At 36.5% G+C, this 21,478-nt stretch overlaps 1 protein-coding gene across 1 annotated transcript in view; it reads right to left on the bottom strand.

Moving 5' to 3' along the window:
* The window catches only part of LOC148940872 (uncharacterized), a 153,249-nt gene that overhangs the window by 94,042 nt on the left and 37,729 nt on the right, over positions 1-21,478 (bottom strand). Inside the window, exon 2 of the mRNA XM_089105170.1 lies at positions 19,972-20,138. The gene's annotated coding sequence lies outside the window, so the exon portion shown is untranslated. The remainder of the gene's footprint in view (positions 1-19,971; positions 20,139-21,478) is intronic.

Below are 21,478 nucleotides of genomic sequence, written 5' to 3'. Positions count from 1 at the left end.
TCAGTTGCACAAGGGTTCAGGTACACGAGGGTTCAGTTGCACGAGGATTCAGTTGCACAGGGGTTCAGTTGCTAGGAATTCAGTTACAAGGGGGTTAAGTTGCAATTGAATCATGGATTTTTGAATCATTTTTGGTCTTCAATTGCCTTCGAATGGCCCAGAAATTTGATGGACTACCATGAAGAAGTGAATATAATCATTTTTTATACGACTCTAAAAAAGCTATGCCAGCACTGTGTTTGACCAAAAACTTCTGTCTTGGATATGCTCTAATTAAGCTTATGACAGAAGTTAACGTGGATAAAATCCAGGATTAGAATTTGAGGGAAACTTTCCAGAAGCAGTTGAAGGCTAAACTGGAAAGCCTAAAATTTGACCACGGAGAAAATGGATGGGATAATTTAAAAAAAAATCGTTCGTGGGGTTGCAGATGGTGTCTTAGAGAGGAAAGCTTTAGGATACCCGCTAGGAATATTATTGAAAATGTTCAAGGTTTTGCAGTGAGGAGGGGCAGCAGTAGTAGATGTTGCAACAGTAGGTTAATAATAAGATTAGTAACCTTGAAGGTTTTAGCCTAATACCCATAGGCATTGCTGGGATGTTGCTGACACATCTTTTTTTACAACGCAAAAGAAGGATTTTCTTATTTAATTCAATATAATCCTCAATATACACGGATTTTCAAAATTTAACATTCCTTGCTAATATGTCATTTTGACAAACTGGACTCGCATAGAGAGTTTTGATTTAGGGCAAAACTGCTCTCATCATTCCCTAAAATGTTTACCTTAGCAATAGTAGTAGTATCAGTTGAAATGACAGTAGTAGAAGTAGTAATAGGATTCGTATAGTTCATTTTGGTTGATTAAACATGACCGGACAGTTTTAGCTTAATACTCTAAGCTCTTCTTGTGATATTACTTATATGCCTTTTTGGCAACTTGCATGCACATAGTGTGTTTGGATTTATATAGCCTAAATCATACTCAACGTTCGTTAAAAGTTCCACCTTATTCCCTTAGCCATCAACATCGCCCTCAACATTATTTGAAAAATAGCAGTAGCCGTTGAAGTAATATGCGCATAGCACCTCCCTTTAGTTCAATATACCCTGAAAGTTTCAATTTAGTACCGTTCCTGGGATATTGATCATATGCCTTTTAGGCAACCTGCATGAACAAAGTGTATTTCAATTGGGTTCAGCATTCCCTGAAACTTTCAACTTAATACCATTGGCTTCAGCAGTAGAACTAGTTACAGCAGTAGTAGCATACACGTACTGTCTTTTTGCTAGTAAAATATCACCCTTAACACTCCCTGAAAGTTTTAACTAATATTCAAAGCCATTTCTGCCTTTAGACAACCTGCACACTGTAAGTTTTGATGTAGTTCAACATCTCTCGATAATCCCTAAACATATTATCTGAATACCCTTAGCCTTAATAATAGCAGTCGTTGTAAGACCAACAGTACCAGTAGAATTTTGACACGAATATTTTTATTAATATATTACACACTGACATACAAAAACGGTTTTCCCTCAGTATGAGTTCTTTGGTGACGAGATAAACAAGGAATTGTTGCAAAACTTTTTTTTTACATATAAGCACCAGAGCAACTGGACAAAAATTAAATAAAATGGAAATTAAGTTAATTATTCTACTGTGAAATAATTCAAATTGTTTGCTATCACTGCCTCAACTCTCCTTAGTCTTGTATTTAATCTCATCCCTAGGTGATTTTGTAAAATCTTAATACTCTCGTTAACTGGGTCATTTTCCAGAAGAAGGTTATAAACATTTGCAAAAGTATATTTTTTAATTACAATAGCTTCCCTCGCCTATTGAATATAACCTCTGTCATCAGAAATGGCCCTGGCATGGTCAAATTTTACATGACGATCAGAGTTAAAGAAAATGTGCTCAGCCAACGCCGAAACAAAAGTTTCAGGAGGCTTGGTTAATTTTAGAGCGTTTTCTATTTAATTATGATGTTCAATAAATCTTGCAACAAATTGTTGGTGAGTTCTGCCAATGTAAAACTTCCTACAAGAACAAGGAATACTATAAACCCCACTACGCTAACTCAATTTTATTACAAAATAAAATGTCCCTTAAACACAAAAACTCCCAATTCAGAAATTTCTGAGAGTAAATTCTAAAGGCCCTATCCTCTATAGAAATTACAGCCCCTTTTTTCAGCAAAACAGGGTGACATGAATGAAAATTTAAATATCTCTGGCTGTTTGTAGATATTTTCCGTAAACATTTAAATAGTTTTGACAAAAACATAAAATTTACAGTTGAGTTTGAAGAAGATAATAAGTTACCCTTCCATGATATTTTATTTACAGAATTGATATTTACAGAAGACCAACAAACAGCGATAGATATTAAAATTTTTATTCATGTCACCCTGTTTTGGTGAAAAGAGGGGTTGCAATCCCTCTAGTGGATAGGGCCTTTACAATTTGTTCTCAGGAATTTCTGGATTTGGAATAACTGTATTTAAGAGACATGAAAATAAAATACTTCAATAACAAAATTGTGGAAATCACAACGGAGAATTATAGAAATTAGCCCCCCCCCCCGCAGAACGCACTATTGTAATATACTTACCATGTAGTGTACATACCCTCTCTCATGCTAATCTGAAAGAAACAATAAAACGAAACCGCTTCTGTCAGACAAAGAACTTAAGTGTGGTGGGTATAAGAGATAAGTATCCTTTCGACTATTCGAAAGGGCACTGCACTTCTGATTACCAGTCCAATGAGACCCCTCCATAGTTTATACGACCACCCTTTCTATAAAAAACTTGTATTCCCCATGGACATAATTTACAACCCTTGCCCTGAGGGCTGTGGGGAGGGTGTCATCCTCAAAGACATAATTCCCTGACTTTTTAGCTACACTGAACAAAATGGTTATCACAAAATTTTGATTTGATGTGTTTGGGGAAATGATTGGCGTTGGGGCGTTGGGGCCTGGTTGCCCTCCAATCACTTTCGACTATGAAAGGGAGAACTAGCCCTCTCCGTTTCCACTCTGAAGAGTCCCCTTTGAAGTTTCTAAGACAACTCCTTTTATACAAAGTGCCTTGGTAAAAGAAAAAAAAACAAGAAAATAATAATACAGTGTGGCCGAATCACTCTTTACTTAGGCTGCACTATTGCGCTGCTTATGATTACATTCGAAAGATTTTTCTTCACTATGAGTTCTTTGATAAGATAAATTGGAACTTGGTGAAACATTTACCACATATATGACATTTGAAAGACTTTCTCCGGAGTGAGTTCTTTGATGATTAAATAGGTAGGCTTTTGAAGAAAATTTTTCTCACATCCATCTTGAAAGGTTTTTCTCCACTATGGGTTCTTTGGTGTTAAGACAAACACGCAATAGAACTAAAACTTTTCTCACGTGCATCACATTCAAAAGGTTTTTCTCCAGAGTGAGTTCTTTGATGATCAGATTTGTTATGTTTTTGGCGGAATATTTGTTTGCATACATTCACTATGAGTTCTTTGATGATGATATAAACTGGAACTTTGAGTGAAACGTTTCTCACATATATGACATTCGAAAGGTTTCTCTCCAGTATGAGATCTTTGATGTTCAGACAAATACGAAGGTCTACTAAAACGTTTCTCACATACGTGACATTCGAAAGGTTTTTCTCCACTGTGAGTTCTTTGATGATGATATAAATTGGAACTTTGAGTGAAATGTTTCTCACACATATGACATTTGAAAGGTTTTTCTCCTGTATGAGTTCATTGATGATGAGATAGGGAGGTTTTATAGGGAAAATTTTTCCCGCACATACCACATTCGAAAGGTTTTTCTCCGGTATGAGTTCTTTGATGTTTAGACAAATACGAAGTAGAACTAAAACGTTTCTACCGTGCATCACATTCAAAAGGCTTTCCTCCAGAGTGAGTTCTTTGATGATCAGATTTGTTATGTTTTTCGCGGAATATTTGTTTGCATACATCCACTATGAGTTCTTTGATGATGATACAAATTGGAACTTTGAGTGAAACGTTTCTCACACATATGACATTTGAAAGGTTTTTCTCCTGTATGAGTTCTTTGATGATGAGATAGGGAGGTTTTATAGGGAAAATTTTTCCCGCATATATCAAATTCGAAAGGTTTTTCTCCGGTATGAGTTCTTTGATGTTTAGACAAATACGAAGTAGAACTAAAACGTTTCTCACATACGTCACATTCAAAAGGTCTTTCCCCACTGTGAATTCTTTGATGATTAGATAAACTGGAACTTACAGTAAAATGTTTCTCACATATGTCACATTTGAAAGGTTTTTCTCTAGTATGAGTTCTTTGATGAATAGATAGGGAGGTTTTACGGCCGAAATTTTTCTCACATATATCACATTTGAAAGGCGTTTCTCCATTATGAGCTCTTTTATGATAGAACAAACTGGACCTTGAAGTAAAACATTTCTCACATATATCACATTTGACACGTTTTCCTCCAAAAGGAGTTCTTTGATTATCAGACAGGTGAGATTTCTGTAGCAAGACTTTCTCAGATGCATCATCTTCGAGAGGCGTTTCTCCAGTACGACAAATCCCCTGTTTTACCATATCATTTTCAGCAAATACATAAATGCTACTTGGCAGTTCATTCTCCTGACTATCCACAATCATTTCTTGTTTTAGACACACGCTTATCAGATCAGGCATGCAAGGTGTTCCACATCTTTGTTTGCTGACATCATTTTCACAAGATCTTACAATAGGTGCACCTAAAAAATAATGTATAATTCACTCAAAATTAATCAATTTGTCTTATATTTTTTGTCCTGTTTTAATTTTAAACAATTGGTCGTCTAAGGTTTTTAATTTTACTGTTCCTCTTAATTTGATTTTCATGATCCTACCTTTGACTAATTTATAGCAGCTGAATTGTCTACACCGCCTCTTCGATAATTGAAGGATCTTTTTAGTAACTTATAATATTTTAAATTCTTAAACCCGAGGTTGTATATTCTATTCTTTAATGATGCAATTATATATATAAACAATATGGCTATACTATTTTATTAATATATATTTTAACTCTCCAACTCTATTAATTATTAATTTCAAGAATAAATTCCCCAAAAGAACTATTTCAATGAAAAGTAAAGAGCTAGATTATTCGAAAACGAGCAGAAAAAAATAATTAATTTTTAGGCGTAAAACTACCATAAAACAAAATAAACAGAAATTCCAATATAATACAGGGCCAAACTAAAACCGAGCAGAACCTAAGGAGAATCTGGCTGACGCCATCGTGCCATCCAAAGACCAAAATAAAATTTGTACTTTACTGAAAACAATCCTTTTTTCAAGCGATGTGTTTCCATTTCTCCTAATATTTCTCGTCTTATCATAATATCGAAAAAAGAAAACAACGAATATTGATTGACAGTTTGATATATATCTTGTTATTCATTCCTGAAACTATTAATAATTTTGGATGCATTAAATTAATAAAAAGAAAAAACACTTAAATATATTTCGTTTTTAGTAAAATAAAAAATGGATTCTGATCTTTAGAAGGCAAGGGGGCGTCAGCCTCACACCTCTTCTTTTCTGCTTGGTTTTAGTTCATTTTGCTCGGCGTTGTTGAAAGCTTCAATAGCTATGCCTCGTGGGATCTCAACCGCCACACAGCTTTCAACTGAATCAAAATACACTATATACATGCTGTCAAAAGGTTATATCAGAAATATTTTAGGAACAGCCTAGATTATTTAAGATAAAAATTTCAGGGCATATTGAAAAAGATTTTGAATTACCCTAAAGGCCAGAGAGGATTTGGGTGGATGTTGAACTAATCAAAACACACAATGTGCATTCTTAATCCAAAAAGGATGTATCTGAACAACGACCATTACTGCTACTAAGGCTAGGGATATGAAGACAAAACTTTCAGCGAATGTTTGAGAGGATCATGAACTAAATGAACAAACTCCTTGCATCTAGATTGTCAAAAGGGCCCATCGCCTATATCCCAGGAATAGTCTATGTTTTGGAGGATGCATGAACTAAATTGAAACACAAAACTATTAAGTTAAAACATATAGGGCATGTTTAGGGGTATGTTGAACCAATAAAAATGCGTTATTTGCATAAATTAAGTAGTAGTAATACTACTAGTGCCACTGCTGCTACTATTACTATTTCTAAGAAAATTAATGTGGAACTTTTAGATACTCTTGAAGGGACGTTCAGCTAAATTTAAGCACACGATGTCCATGCATGTTATCACAAGTCGCAAGGTCAAGTCGCAAGATCGTCTTGTCACCGCTAACCGTTTCCACAGATTGGTATCAATGACGTTATTCTAATCATTTTCTAACATTTATGTCACGTTGCGTAAGACTTACAAACCCCTCAGATGTACCTTAACTGATAAGCAATTTTAACCCTTTTACCACTTTCATACAATCCAATTAATATTAATATTATCGTCCTCTGGCTTCATCCTATTATTCATATCATTAATTAAGACTATTCAGACCAGAATTATGCACCATTATTGAGTGATCCAAAATACTTGTTACTCAAAAAACTAGTTTTTTCTACTTTTAAAACTGATAACATTTTAAGCCAGTATAACGTGTTGCCTCAAATTCCATTCAGATTGCCGTATATAGTGTACCCGCAGTATTTCCATAGAACTATTGGCTCAGAAACCTGTCTGGTTGACCCAGAAACCTGTCCGGTAGGTCTTGTTAGTTTCGGAGTAATTAATGAATTACTACTAACTGGCTGTCTTTAAATTTTGATTGGAAGTGTCTGGAAAATTTTGAGCTAAAGAGGAGGGCTAATTGCCCTACAATAATTTTTTACTCTTAAGAGGGCACTAGGACTTTTAATTTTCAATCAAATTAGCTCCTTTAAAATACCAATGATATTACTAGCTATCATAGAGTATTGCCACCTATGCCCTTATATGCCCTTTTAATACCTGCATGCATATTTGTTTTTCGTTTAATTAAAACTCCTCCTAAACGTTCCGTAAAAGTTTCAAGTTAATGCGGTTAGTGTTTTCTGGCTAGCTCAAAATTCACAACCTATGGAGGTATGAAGGCAAAATTTTCAGAGAATATTTTTGTTTTACGGATGACAGCCTGAAATCCGTATGCAGGTTGTCAAAAGGGCATATCAGCAATATCTTAGGAACAGTTTCGTGTGTGAAATTAGAACTTATAACGCTTGTTGCGGGGGATGTTGAACTAACCAAAAGACAATATTTGCATCATAATACTAATACTTCTATTGCTACTATTACTGCTACTACTACTACCGCTACTAACACTAAGACTACTACTATTAACTGGTGCTACTACTACAACTAATAAACCTAATGATATTAAGGCAAAAATTTTGGGCAAAATTGAAACTGTATTGAAGTAAATCGAAATACACTATGCCCGTATAGGTAGTCAAGAGGACGCATCAGCAATGCTTCAGGACCGGTTGATGGTATTAAGTTAAAAATTCCATCGTGTGTTGAAGGGGATGTTGAAAAAAAGATGTATTTGCATACGGCTACTAATACTACCACTGCTACTACAACTATTGCTACACATAATCACTGAATCTTTCACCAATACTGAAAAAATTAATGTCTCAAAACTTTGTTTGGATGTTCGTTATGGGAAATGATGGGTGTGGGGAGGGGGAGGTTCCTCTCAAATCACTTTGACTCTTAAAAAGGGCAGTATAACTTCAAATATAAAATTAAATGAGACCAATCTGAATCTAATACGACTACCCATTCCATAAAAACCGTACATGCCCCCATGGCGTATTTTAAAGTCCTTGCCCCAGGGCTCTGGGGGGTTGTGCCAGACCTGGAAGCATTGCTATATGTTCTTTGGACTATTTTAAACAAAATTGCCATCGCACAATTTCAATCATACGAATTTGGCGAAAAGAGGGGTAGTTGGATGGGGTGCTACTTGACCTTAAAAGGGAACTCTTAAGTGACTCTTAAAAGGGAACTAGACCTTCCAATTTCAACCGAATGAGCCACCTCTAAGCTTATACAACCATCATTTCCATAAAAACCTTAAACACCCCTTTGGCATAACTTATAACTCTCGCCCTCAGGCTCTGGTGGCTTGTATCAACCTCAAAAGCCTTGCTATATGATATTTAGACTATTTTGAATAAAGGGACTTCTCAAAATATCTATTGGAGACATCTCAATAAAACACGTCGTGTGTGTGTGTGTGTGTGTGTATGGGATTGGGGTGCGTAGCTACGCTCCGATCATTTTGACGCTTAAAAAGGGCCCTAGAGCTTATGATTAATAATCCAATGAGTCCCCTCCAAAGCATATACGACCACCCTTTTTATAAGAGCCTTATATGCCCCAAGGGCATAACTTACAACCCTTCCCTGAAAACTGTAGGGAAACCTTCAACTACGATGAATAAAATTGTTATCTCCAAATTTTGATAAGATGTGTTAAGGCAAATGCTGAGCGTAGAAGGGGGGGGAGGCTGTTTGCCTTCAAATCTCGTTGACTCTTAAAAAGGTCACTATAACTTCCAATTTCAAATCAAATAAGCCCCAGCTGATGTTTATACTACCGCCCATTCAATTAAAACCTTATATACCCTCATAAAATAACTTACAACCCTATCCCCAGGGTGCTGGGGGGTGTGTCATCCCTAGAGACATTATTACATGTTCTTTGAACTATTTTGAAAAAAAATCGCTATATCATAATTTCAGTAAGATGCGTTTAGTGAAAGAAGGGGTTGTAGAAGGGGGGGGGGGGCTAAATGCCGTCCATTACTTTTGACGCTTAAAAAAAAATAGAACTTCCAATTTTCAACCAAATGAGCCTCTTCTAAAGTTAAACAACCATCCTTTCCATAAAAATCTTAAATACCTTCTGGGCATAACTTACAACCCTTGCCCCTAATCTCTGGGGTTTGTTCCAACCCCAAAAGCCTTGTTATATGATATTTAAACTATTTTGAATATAATGGCTATCTCCAAATTTCTATTAGATGCAATTTGGGGCAACACGACGTGTGTGTGTGGGGGGGAGGGGTAGCTGCCCTCCGATCACATTGACTCTTAAAAAGAGCACTACAGCGTCTGATTACCAATCTAATGAGCCCCCCTCCATAGTTCACATGACCACGCTTTCTATAAGAACCTTATATGCCCACAGGTTCATAACTTACAACCCTTGCCCTGAGGGCTGGAAGGATATTTTATCCTCAGATACATAATTACCAGACTTTTCAAATAGATTGAAGATAATGGCTATCCCAAAATTTTTATTGGAAGTGTTTGGAGAAATGATAGACGTGGGGAGGGGGGGCATTTGCCCTCTGATCACTTTTGACTCACAAAAAAGAACTAGTCCTCTCAATTTCCAATCGATTGAGCCTTTTTTGAAGCTGCTACCACAAAACTTTCTATAAAAACCTTATATGCCCCAAGGGCATAACTTAAGACAATTGTCCTGAGGGCTATGGGGGGGGATGATTGTCATCCTCAAAGACATAATTTCCAGACCTTTCAATTACGTTGAACAAAATGGCCATATCAAAATGTTGATCGGAAATGTTTGGGGAAATGTTGGGTGAGGGTGGGGGTGATTCACCCTCCGACTACTTTCCACTATTAAAAAGGGCAATAGCCCTCTCAAATTCCGCTCGGATAAGCCTTTTCTGAAGTTTATATGAAAACACTTTCTATAAAAACCTTATATGCCCCCAGGGCATAACTTACAACCTTAGCAGTGAGGGCTCTGGGGGGTTGTCATACTCGAAGACAGAATTTCCGGACCCTTCAACTACGTTTAACAAAATGGTTATATCAATATGCTGATCGGAAGTGTTTGGGGAAATGATGAGTGTGGGGGGGAGGCATTCGCCCTCTGATCGCTTTTGACTATTAATAAAGGCACTAGCCCTCTCAATTCCCAATTGAATGAGCTCTTTCTGAAGTTTCTACGACAACACTTTCTATAAAAACCTTATATGCCCCAAGGCATAACTTATAACCTTTGCCCTGGGGGCTGTGAGGGGTGTGTCATCCTCAAAAACATAATTCCCGGACCTTTCAACTACGTTGAACAAAATGGCTATTTGAAAATTTTGACTGGATGTGTTCGGGGAAATGGTGAGCGTGAGAGAGGGGTTAGTTGCCCTCCAAAAACTTTCGACTACTAAAAAGGACACTAGCCCTTTCAATTTCCAATCGAATGAGCCCTTTTTGAAGTTTCTACGACAACACTTTCTATACAAACCTTATATTCCCCCAGAGCATAGCTTACAACTCTTGCCCTGAGGGCTGTGGTGGGGGATGTCATCCTCAAAGACCTTATTTCCCGAACTTTTGACTACGTTGAACAAAATGGATCTCAAAATTTTGATTGGATGTGTTTTTTTGGAAATGGTGGACATGAGAGAGGGTTAGTTACCTTCCAATCACTTTCGACTATTAAATAGGGTACTAGCCCTTTCAATTTCCAATAGAATGAGCCATTTTTGAAGTTTCTATGACAACGTTTTCTATTAAAAAAAAAACCTTACATGCCCCCAGGGCACAACTTACAACCCTTTTCCTGGGGTGTGTGTGTGAGGGGGGGGTCCATCCTCAAAAACCTAATTTCCAGAACTTTGAACTACATTGAACAAAACTGATATCTCAAAATTTCGATTGGATGAGTTTCGGGAAAGGGTAGGCGTGAGAGGGGGGTTAGTTGCCCTCCAATCCCTTTTGACTTTTAAAAAGGGCACAAAGCCCTTTCAATTTACGATCGATTAAGCCCTTTGAAGTTTCTACGACAACGCTTTCTATAAAAACCTCATATGCCCCGAGAGCATAGCTTACAACCATTGCCCTGAGGGCTCTGGGGGGAGTGTCATCCTCGAAGACAAAATTTCCTGACCTTTCAACTACGTCGAACAAAGCAAAATTTTGATTGGATGTGTATTGGAGTGTAAGGTGCGGGTATCGCCACTTATTGATGCAAAAATGGCGCAAAAATGTTGCTATGCCACTTACTCGAAGGGGAGAACCCCTTGTCGGCCCAAATGTTAGTGGGATTCCCGCTTTTACCCCAACGGTTAAGAGTGTTGCCACCAATATTCGTAGTGCTAGCTACCGCTGGCACCAATGTTCGTGGTGTTTAGTTACCAGTGTTATACCGGTAGGCCACAACACCACTGGCGTGGTAATATACGGGTGTCACCACTTATTGGAGGGGAAAGCCCCGGCCCCAAATTATAATGCTATGCCCGTGTCTACCAAACCTTGACTTGACTTGACTTAAGTCCCATCCGTCCTTGAAGGTCGTCTTGGGGCCTCTTTCTTCGTAACGGCGTGGATGTGCCTTCTGTATGCTTCACGGTCTTCTGCTAGGCGAAGAAGGTCCGAGAGGCGGTGAGGTGCAAAGTATTCCTTCCACCTTTTTGGGGGACGACCACGAGGACAAGAACCATGAATTTGGCCTTCGAAGGTGAGTTTTTGGGAGACATGTCCGACTCATCCTTTGTACCTAACCAAAACATCAAAGTTGCTGGAGCTGGGTTTTGATAAGAATTCTTTGTTGTACTTTAAGGCGCTCCAGAAGCTCGACATTTGAGATTTTATCAAGGTAAGTGATCCCGCCGATGCGGCGGAGGCACTTAGTTTCAAATGCTGCAAGTCGACGGTTGTCATTTACCTTCAGTGTCCATGTTTCACATGAGTAGATTGCGATGGGGATGATCAAGGTATCAAAAAGTCGTGTCTTAAGCCGCAGAGACAAATCCTTGCTTCGCCATATGGGCATAAGGGCCTTGAAACTGGAGCTCGCGAGGGCGAAACGTCTTTTAATGTCTTTTGATAGAATGTTGTCGCTGGTGATCAGACTACCGAGGTAAGGGAACTCGTCAACCCACTGGATACTCTCTCCATTAATTTTCAGGTCTGGCTTAACTGTATCCTGTGGCTTTCGTGAGCAGCACATAGCCTTTGTTTTTGATACATTTATGATCATTCCAAAAGAACTAGCGGCTTCGAAGACGTCGTCAACAACGGCTTGTAGATGCTCGGGTGTTTCAGCCATATTGTCGATATAGACGGCTTAGGCTAGCTTATTTATCTGAACACCCCCCTATATGTGCGCCACAAGTTGTCTCCACCAGGGATAAGACTGCTGTCCGGACAAGGTTAAACAGATCTGCAGACAAAAGGCATCCTTGAAGGACACCTGCGGAAGTCTGGAAACTGTCAGTGAGACCCTCACTAGTCATGACATGATTCCCAAATTTTGATTACATATCCTTGATAAGAACTACTAGGTTTCGTGGGATTCCGTAAAAAAGGAGGATATGCCACAGGACATTTCTCCATACAAGGCCGAATGCTTACCTTTAGTCGACGAAGAGCTGATACAGGACATGACCGAATTCCAGATATTTTTCTAAAATTTGGTGAACAGTGAAAATTTGATCAACGGTCGATCTCCCAGGGCCAAACCCGGCTTGGTATTCTTGAATGACTAAGGATGAGAAGGCTCTGATCCGTTGGAGTATAATTCGGGTGAAGATCTTGGCAGTTTGACTTGTTAGGCTAATAGGACGGTAATTATCACATGCTGACTTTGACCCCTTCTTGTGTAGTGGAACAATTGTGGCTTCGCACAAGGAAGTTGGGAAATGACTCTTTTGCCAGGCACCGGATACAATCTTGTGGAAAAGATCTATAAGTGGTTCACACCGGACTTTCAGCAGTTCTGCCTGTATCCCGTCCGGGCCAGGGGCCTTGTTAGTCTTCAGCGCTTGGATGGCATCTTCGACCTCAGAACGGAGAGGAGGTGGGCTGGGATCTGAGACAGTAACGGGCAAGAGGTCCAGGACAGCAGAGTTTGGAAAGATATCAGGATTAAGCTTTTCTTTGAAATGCTCCATCCGTCTCGACCACACCGGTTCTGCAAATATCGGGTTTGGTACTACCCTATTTACAGTATACCCTGTCCCAGGGTACGATAACGCGGTCGAGTGGTCAAATGGCCACTTTCTAAAGTCAAATGTACCCGCCTTGGGTTACGGCTAGAAAATCTCTTAACTCTCTCCTTGGAGGTAACAAACCTCCCTGTCAATATAATAATGACGGTACCTCGTAGCTCTATTCCTACCCTGCCTGGGTTACGGAAAATAGTACACAGTTTGTAGAAAATACCTTACTTGTATTCTTCCAAAAGGGTCACATATAACAACAGAAATATCCTTCCCCAAACGGGGTCAAAACGCAGACTAGCACAAAATAATATTTTACACACCACTGTTCATATGGGTGGACCTCCGCTTGGCCCGGCCAATCAGCTACATCCTCATTCAAACTCAATTCAACTTCTTGGATTTATTTTTCAAGGACTCCCAAACCAACAAGTACAAAAATAAACTTGGTTCAAAGCTTACCTATTGCAAAACCACAATCGCTTAGTAACGGGAATTTAACCTGTCGTTTCAAATTATACTATAAGCAAATGTAATTAAAAAAAAGACAACATGTCATTTATCTGAAAGGAAAAGAAACAGGGGTGGAACCCCAACAATGTGTTTGGGGAGATGGTGGTTGTGAGAGGGGTGTTAGTTTTCCTCCAATCGCTCTCGACTATTAAAAAGGGCACAAACCCTTCTAATTTTCAATCGATTCAGCCCTTTTCGAAGTTTCTATGACAACTCCTTCGATACGAAGTGCCCTGGTCTAAAAAACAAACAAAACAAGAATACATTGTGCCCATATCGTGCCAAGATTTTAAATATTCTTTCTTTATTAATAAGAAGACTATGTCAATTAAAAACTAAAAGTGATTGATTAAAAAAAAACTTTCACTAAAAAAACATTTTACAAAGAAAAGAGTTACATTAAACCAAAGATGGGCAAAAGAAAAGTCAAATGATTTTCAAGCGTTAAATTTCTATTTGTCACCATCAATAAATATATGAAACCCAAAACAAACAAAAACTGCAATAATTAGCCCAGCCAAACTAAAAACGTGCAGAAAATATGAAGGTGCCTTCTAAAGACCAGAAAATACTTGGCACTTCAATGAAAACAAAATACATACTAAATGTTTTCTCCTTTTTAAGTCTTATAAATTCAAATTTTTTATGACTTCCAGGGATGCATATCAGTATTGTTGAACGCTTGCAAATTATTTGACATTTTCCTGCTCATTTTCGGTTAGTGTATCTCTTTACTATTCTTTAAAAACTTCTTTGTGGAATTTTCTTTTTAAACTAATGACACAAAAGGTCAAACATGCCACGCTATTCCCGATAACGAAAACTACACGTAAACAACAGGCAGATTTAAACATAAAAGTGTGGACTGTTGCACTTTTTGTCACAAGAAAGATCACTGATGTGTTTATTTTTCCCCAGGGGTGATTATATTGACCCAGTCATCCTAGAAAATAGGGAGAGGTATCATTTGCTAGGAAACAGAAAGTTCTAGTGCCCTTTTTAAGTGACCAAAATGACTGGGGGTGACTATCCCCCATCACACACGTGTTCTTCCAAAAAAAAAAACATCCAATAAAAATTTTTAAGATAGCCATTTGGTTCAGCATAGTTGAAAAGTCCACTTACTATACTTTTGAAGATCACCTAAACCCCCACAGACACTGGGAGAAGGGTTGTAAGTTATAAAAATTGTCGATTGTTCACACATAGTAGTTATGATTGGGAAATATTCGAAAAATTTTGGGGAGGGTATTTTCTACAGGGGGGGGGTTGTGGGGAAGTACTCCCAAGGAATTTTTAAGGGGGAATTTTACCCAGGATGGGGAGGGTTTACTTTCAACGTTTGAAAAACGGTTAGACATTTAATAACAAAAAACTAGTTTTTCAACTGAAAGTACGGAGCAACATTAAAACTTAAAAGCGAACTGATATTATCCTGTCCTGCTGATATTATTGACATTAACTATTTCAATACTAACTATACTAAATATTAACTGATATTATTCACTATTCAGTTTTAATTTCAAGAGCAAATAATTATGAACAATTCCTGTTTTCATTTGATTTAAAAATGACATAAGGTTGAAATGAAATAAGAAATTAATAAGAATTTTGAAATGAAATAAGGCTGATTGCTTCTCGTATACTAAACTCTCCACTTCTTCGGATTTTAGTATTGCATTAGTGAAACTAAAATGGTCTTTGAAAAGAACATTGTGACTATGGTTTGGAACACTGGCAAAACAAGATGAGGAAAAACTCAAGAAGAAGAAAAACGAGGATATTTCCAGCCAGTGAAAAAAGCAAAAAAGACATCTGACTAGCCGACCTCAGAGCTAAGATGGAAGAACAAGGATTATGGAATTCCATAAAGCATTATCACTAAAATTTACAATAAAACTGGTAAAACAACCATTAGAATAAATAGACCCTTTAAATGTAATGTTGAAAAGATTACTAAATAATAATAATAATAAAAAAAAAAAAAAAAAAAAAAAAAAAAAAAAAAAAAAAAAAAACGACATTGAATTGCAATTCAAAAACTAAATCTGAGTTCATTTTATTTAATACCTTTTTAAAAGCCAATCGCTTACCAGGTCTGGTACAATCTGAAATTTTATTAGGTTGTGAAATATTATAATTTAAAAGAGAGAAATCTAAATTAATAAATTCATTATAAATCGGGCTCAAATAAGCTTCTCTTTTATCTCTTATTAGGGCTAATTTTTGTTGTTTATACTCATTAATTTTGACAGCCTCTCTGAAAATTATGGAGGATCGGTTGGCTTTCTCAAAATTTAGATCAGCTGTCTTTGGGGAGAAGAGTTGCGCGGGAGGGGACCTGATTGCTCTCCAATCCATTTTGACTCTTAAAAAGGACAACAGAACTTTCAATTTCCAATTCTTATAACAAATTCTTCCACGGAAAGTGCCTTGGTGAAAAATAATATTAATAATGCATTGTGCCCACTTCGCTATTTAGTTAAGCAGCACTCTGCCTATGAAACGCAATTTTTAACATAGAATAATTCCAATTGTCTATAATAATTTCTTAAGTTTTTCTTATATATAATATTTCTAGGAGCAAATGACAGGTTTCTAATAAATAGCTTTTTTATTTAAAATCTTCAAAAGCAGTCTTAGTTTTACATTCTCCAAATATCTTCATTCAAAAGGAGAGGTGACCCGATGTGACTCCCTCCCTCTTTTTATCACCACAAATGTGTTAACTTGTTTTTTTTGTGAACAATCAAGGCATTTCCGGCCATCAAAAAGCTAATTGTACAAACTTCACTAGTTGCCATACAAAAAGCAAATCATGAAACAGTTTGCGGCAACAACTGTAAGTAAGGAACGACTCGGCTCAATAGTACCTGAAATACTATAAAAGGGATTTTTATGAAAATTCATACATTATAAGAATTGATTTTATCTTGTTGATTTGAAATATTCGAACTTCAGTAGGTTAATGTTACCTATCAAAGGTTACAAACCTAAGAAAATTTGACAAATTTTCAAAAAAAAGGGGGGGGGGAGATCCTAAAAAAATCAAGCACTCATTCCCGAAGGGTAATTGTTTCGAGCCAATGGTCTTAGAAAATCGAGAGATGGCTCATTTGATCAGAAATAGAAAGTTCTAGTGCCCTTTTTAAGTGACCAAAAAGACTGGAGGGCGACTATCCCCCTAATATAACCCTTTTCCCCCAAAGGCATCCGATCAGAACTTTAAGATAGCCATTTGATGGCTATTTCAGCATAGCTGAAACAAATTTTAGCATAGTTGAAATGTCCACTAACTATGTCTTTGGGGAACAACTAAGCCCCCATAGATACTGGGACAAGGGTTGTAAATTATACAAATCGTCGGTTGTTCCCATATAGTACTTTTCGTTGGAAAATATTCGAAAGTTTTTGGGAGGGTATTTTCTGTAGAGGTAAGTTTTCGGGAAGAATTTTCAAGCCGGAATTCTACAAAGGGGGGGGGAGGGGTCCTCGCTGTATGTTAAAAGGTCAGAAATTTAACTACGAAAAATACATTATTTCAACTTAAAGTAAGAAGTAAGATTAAAACTTAAAACAAACCGATATTATTCCGTATATGAAGAGAGCTGTCCCCTCTTCTGCCCTTGCTCTTTACGCTAAAGTTTGAATTTTTGTCGCAATTATTTCAGAAAAAATGATCAAACACAAGACCCGTTGAATTTGAATGAAAAGCATTTTTAAAGAAAGTTAAAACTTTTCCGTAAAGAGTAGGGTGAAGGCATCTCATAGAAGAGAAAAAATCTCGGAATTTCGTTCGTCTGAACCCCATAAAACGAATTCCTTTTTTAAGATAGTGAGATAGCCGAAATTTGAGCTCCATTAAACGACGTTAACCCGTGCCGCTCGTGGCTTAAAGTTTGAAAAAATCCAAATTTTTGGACAAAAAGCTGATATATGAAGCCATAACTCGAGAACAGTAAATAATAAAAACCCGCTTAATATCTCAAAAGGAAGCTTATGTTGATCTTCAAAATTTATTGTTGCCAGTTGGGAGCATTCTAAGACTTTTATGGGTTTTTACGCAGTGTGTCTCGGAATTAAGTTTTTTTTTCATTAAAAAGTATTATGGAGCTCAATTTTCAAACATAAAGTGCCTTTTATTCGAATTTCATCGGAGGATTACCTTACTCGTTTACCAAAAAAAAAGACCCGTTGGACAGGTACAAAGGAGGGTGAATCTAATTTCTATTTTAGGGATGATGATCAGTGATTTTACTTCAGCCTACAACAATGAATTTATTTTGAGGTCTTTTCCTGTTGTTGTTTGCCCTCTAAAGATAGATTTTTTGTCAAGTAGTGTTTGTATGATCTTCTCCAATTATTAGAATAAGCCCTTTTCCCTGGGTATTTTCACCTGCGCCATCTTTTTTCTCGGGTAGATTGGCACGTAATCTATAGTATCAATTTTCTAAAGCACCATTTTTGATTTCTTATCGTTAAGAAGTATCGGCTTCTCTTTTGAGAAAACCGAAATATGACTCGTTTATTCTTAAATCACCGGAATCTCTGTTTAAAGCTAGACCTAAATGTTGGTATTTATAAATTTCAACAGCTTCTCTGTAGTGCTGGACAATACCTTTGTCACGCGAAATAGGACTAGCTTGATTAAACAAAATAGTATGGTCTGGTTTTTCAAAAATGTGCTCTGCAAGGGCAGAGTCAATTCCCAAATAAAATATCTCTAAGGTGGTTGAATGGTTATCCAATTAGTTTAATAAATTCTGTAATTCAAAACGCATTAAAAGATTATCAGATAGTTCCACAGAAAACACAAATCAAAGGGAAAATTCAGTTTATCTTGGTCTCCCATATGTTAAAGGGATTTCAGACCACATTTCAAAAAATCGAAGGAAAAATAACATTTACACTTATTATAGACCCAGAAAAACTATAAGGTCCCAAATTTATCAACGTAAAAATAGGTGAAACCCTATCCCGATAGGTGAAGACTCCGGTGTCTACAGAATTCCTTGTTCGTGTGGTCTTTGGTATATCGGAAGAACTGATCAGCGACTAACGGATAGATTAACTCAGCACTCTATTTCAATTAATAATACACTTAAAAAGCAGAAAAAACCAGAAAATTTTGACTCTGCCCTTGCAGAGCACATTTTTGAAAAACCAGACCATACTATTTTGTTTAATCAAGCTAGCCTTATTTCGCATGACAAAGGTATAGTCCAGCACTACAGAGAAGTTTTTTAAATTTATAAATGCCAACATTTAGGTTTAGCTTTAAACAGAGATTCCGGGGATTTAAGAACAAACAAGTTATATTTTGGTTTTATCAAAAAAGATGCCGATACTTTAGTAATCCCTGAAATAAACCTTGAACCGCTTTCCCAGTTATTTATTCAAACACGTGAACAACCCCTTAGGTCTCAAAGGGTGTCTGCAAGAAATACATTAATTAAAATCCGAAATCAAATTACATAGTTCTCCAACTTATTTAATTGCTGGTTCGTTTTGTTTTTTCGAGTGAATGAATTGGTTCCTTCTCTTTGTCAGTTGTTCGCTAGTATCCATCGATGGCAGTTCATATTTTTTTTGGATTTTGTGCAAATCGCGGATATTGGCGAATAACTCGCTTTTATGGTTGTTAGGTAGTTGGTTTTAATTCTTTTAATTTTTGGCTTTTATTGATATATCGTTTCGTTTCACGCTGAAGATGAGAGGCGTTTGTCCTCTCGAAATATTCGCTTTGTTTTTTCAGTATCTTCATTTGGCCTATAAAAACCCCATTTTTGCTCGTTTTTCTTTCTTTATGAAAAAAATAATAATAATAATAAATAATAAATTGTGCCAACATCGTTCTTTACTTAGGCAGCTCGATTGCGCTGCCTGTGATAGGATGCAAATGTTAATTAAAAGTAACTCAAAAATGTACTTCAATCAATAGGTTAAGTTTAAGGATCCTTCTAGCCATATAGTGTTTATCCTCTAAACTAGGTTAGGAAATTGCAAGGGAATGACTTGAATACCCCCCTGACAAAACATGATAAACTAGCTTGAATCTTGAACTTTGTATATTTTTGTTAATCTAAGAGCAGAGAGTTTTAAGTTTAAAGTCAATCTTTTTTACTGTAGGAAGTGGTTATAATCTTCTAACCTCCATTAAAATTTATAACATCTATCTTGGGAGAAAATGGTGTAATTGAAACCAATATTTTGTTTATTAATTTTAGAGTGATCATTTAGCAAATTACACAAAAGTAGTTAAAAGCCAAGAACAGCAAGACTGAAAAACTTGTTCTGTGTATTTTAAAAAAATTAATACAAAAGGTTTTATAGTTTGTTTAATCCATTTTTCAAGTACAAGCAACAAAAACAAGTGGGGAATTGCAATACATATCCAACACAGTAAGCATATAAGGACAAACATGCAGCCAATTGGCTCAATTTATCATAATGCCATTTACCTTGCTTAACAGCTGTGATACCGAAGAAGTTGGGCGTTCCCATGGTTCACCAATCCAATCCACAGTGGCCTTCTCTTGACTGCTCTGGGCAATTAGAAATCTCCAGAATCTCAATAATTAACAAACTTCAATATTGTAGCTTCTTATGAGAACAAGGAGTGCAACTCCTATAAAATAGGTAGAAGATATAAGCACAAAGAGCATAGATCCTATCATTTCAAAATTCAAAAATATTTTATTTACATTTCCATATGATAAAAATATTAATGTTGGTGGTAAACCCAAGAACAAAAAATTGCATATCTTATACCTTTCAAGTGAAAAGTTAAAAGAGAACTAACAATTTTTAACTAATCTTACACTGGTAATTGGTTGCAGCTACTTTAAATACTTTTAACTTCTTAAAACTCTTCACTTATTTATTTGGCTCAAATGAACCAATGTATTGCTTACTTCTTTTTTGTATTTTTTACACTCCTTAGAAGCAAGCCAGCCTAAGCCCACTGCAAATTAAGACTTGCAACTAGCAAATATTTAAAAGTACAAGTAAGGAATTCAGAAACCCCTTTCCCCAAGGGAAAATAACTATAAATATTTCACACTTTAGAAACTAGGCTGCAGTGTATGTACTGCACTTTGTCTTCAGATTTATATACCTTTAAAATAGAAAATTATCTAAGCTCCAGATTTTTCTGCACTACATTAACTAATTTAATTTAGTTTTTAAAGTCATTTCCTGATGTGAGGAAGACTGAAAAGATATGTAATTGAAGCTCTGTCAATTCCAAGCTCACTGAGTCAAAGTCAACAACAACAACAAAAAACTCTACCCAACAAACAACAAAAAACGGTGAAAACACCTATCTAGATTGGATTTATTAAATTTAAAATCCAGTATGTTCTTGAATTAATTCAGTGGCTGGAGTTAATTAAGAGATTATTTAAAGACTTTCTGAGAGGGATTAAAAGTATTGGGGTCTACTGACCCATTTTCAGAACATTTATTTATATCTTGAATAATTAGTTATTGCATTTAAACCGATTTCAATTTAACCATCAAGTGCTGTACATCAAGAATCAAGTGCTGACAGTGAACATCAAGTGCTGTAGTACTGGTTGGATTTTTAAAACCCTTAAAATGTTGAGTATAGGCAATTTGAGTATACACACTTCCCATAGCTTCTATCTGCCACGGGATTTATAAAACCGGTAATTATTCGCGTTATTCATTTAGTTTCTGTGGGGTGAATAAAATTCGGACAATAATTATTAAAGCTTGCTGATTTAAGATTGTGAGTTGATATTTGCTTACGGAATGGTAAAAACCAACAAATAAGATTCTATAGCCAAACTGCTACTTATATTTACTCAACTGTGGTGAATTTTTTACAAGTAAATCTTTGGGGAGGAATTGATGATGATTCTGTTGCTAAACATGCCTTTGGCTTTTTTGATGAGAATGTTATAAAGAGCGCAAAAGCTGAAATCTGGTCTTGTGCCTCTCTAA

This window comes from Artemia sp. Qi Xiang Cuo, chromosome 19 (genome assembly GCF_049724085.1).
Source record: "Artemia sp. Qi Xiang Cuo chromosome 19, ASM4972408v1, whole genome shotgun sequence".
Taxonomy (NCBI): domain Eukaryota; kingdom Metazoa; phylum Arthropoda; class Branchiopoda; order Anostraca; family Artemiidae; genus Artemia; species Artemia sp. Qi Xiang Cuo.
The sequence above is the reverse complement of the archived record's forward strand: the minus strand, read 5'-3'. Positions and strand labels throughout refer to the sequence as shown.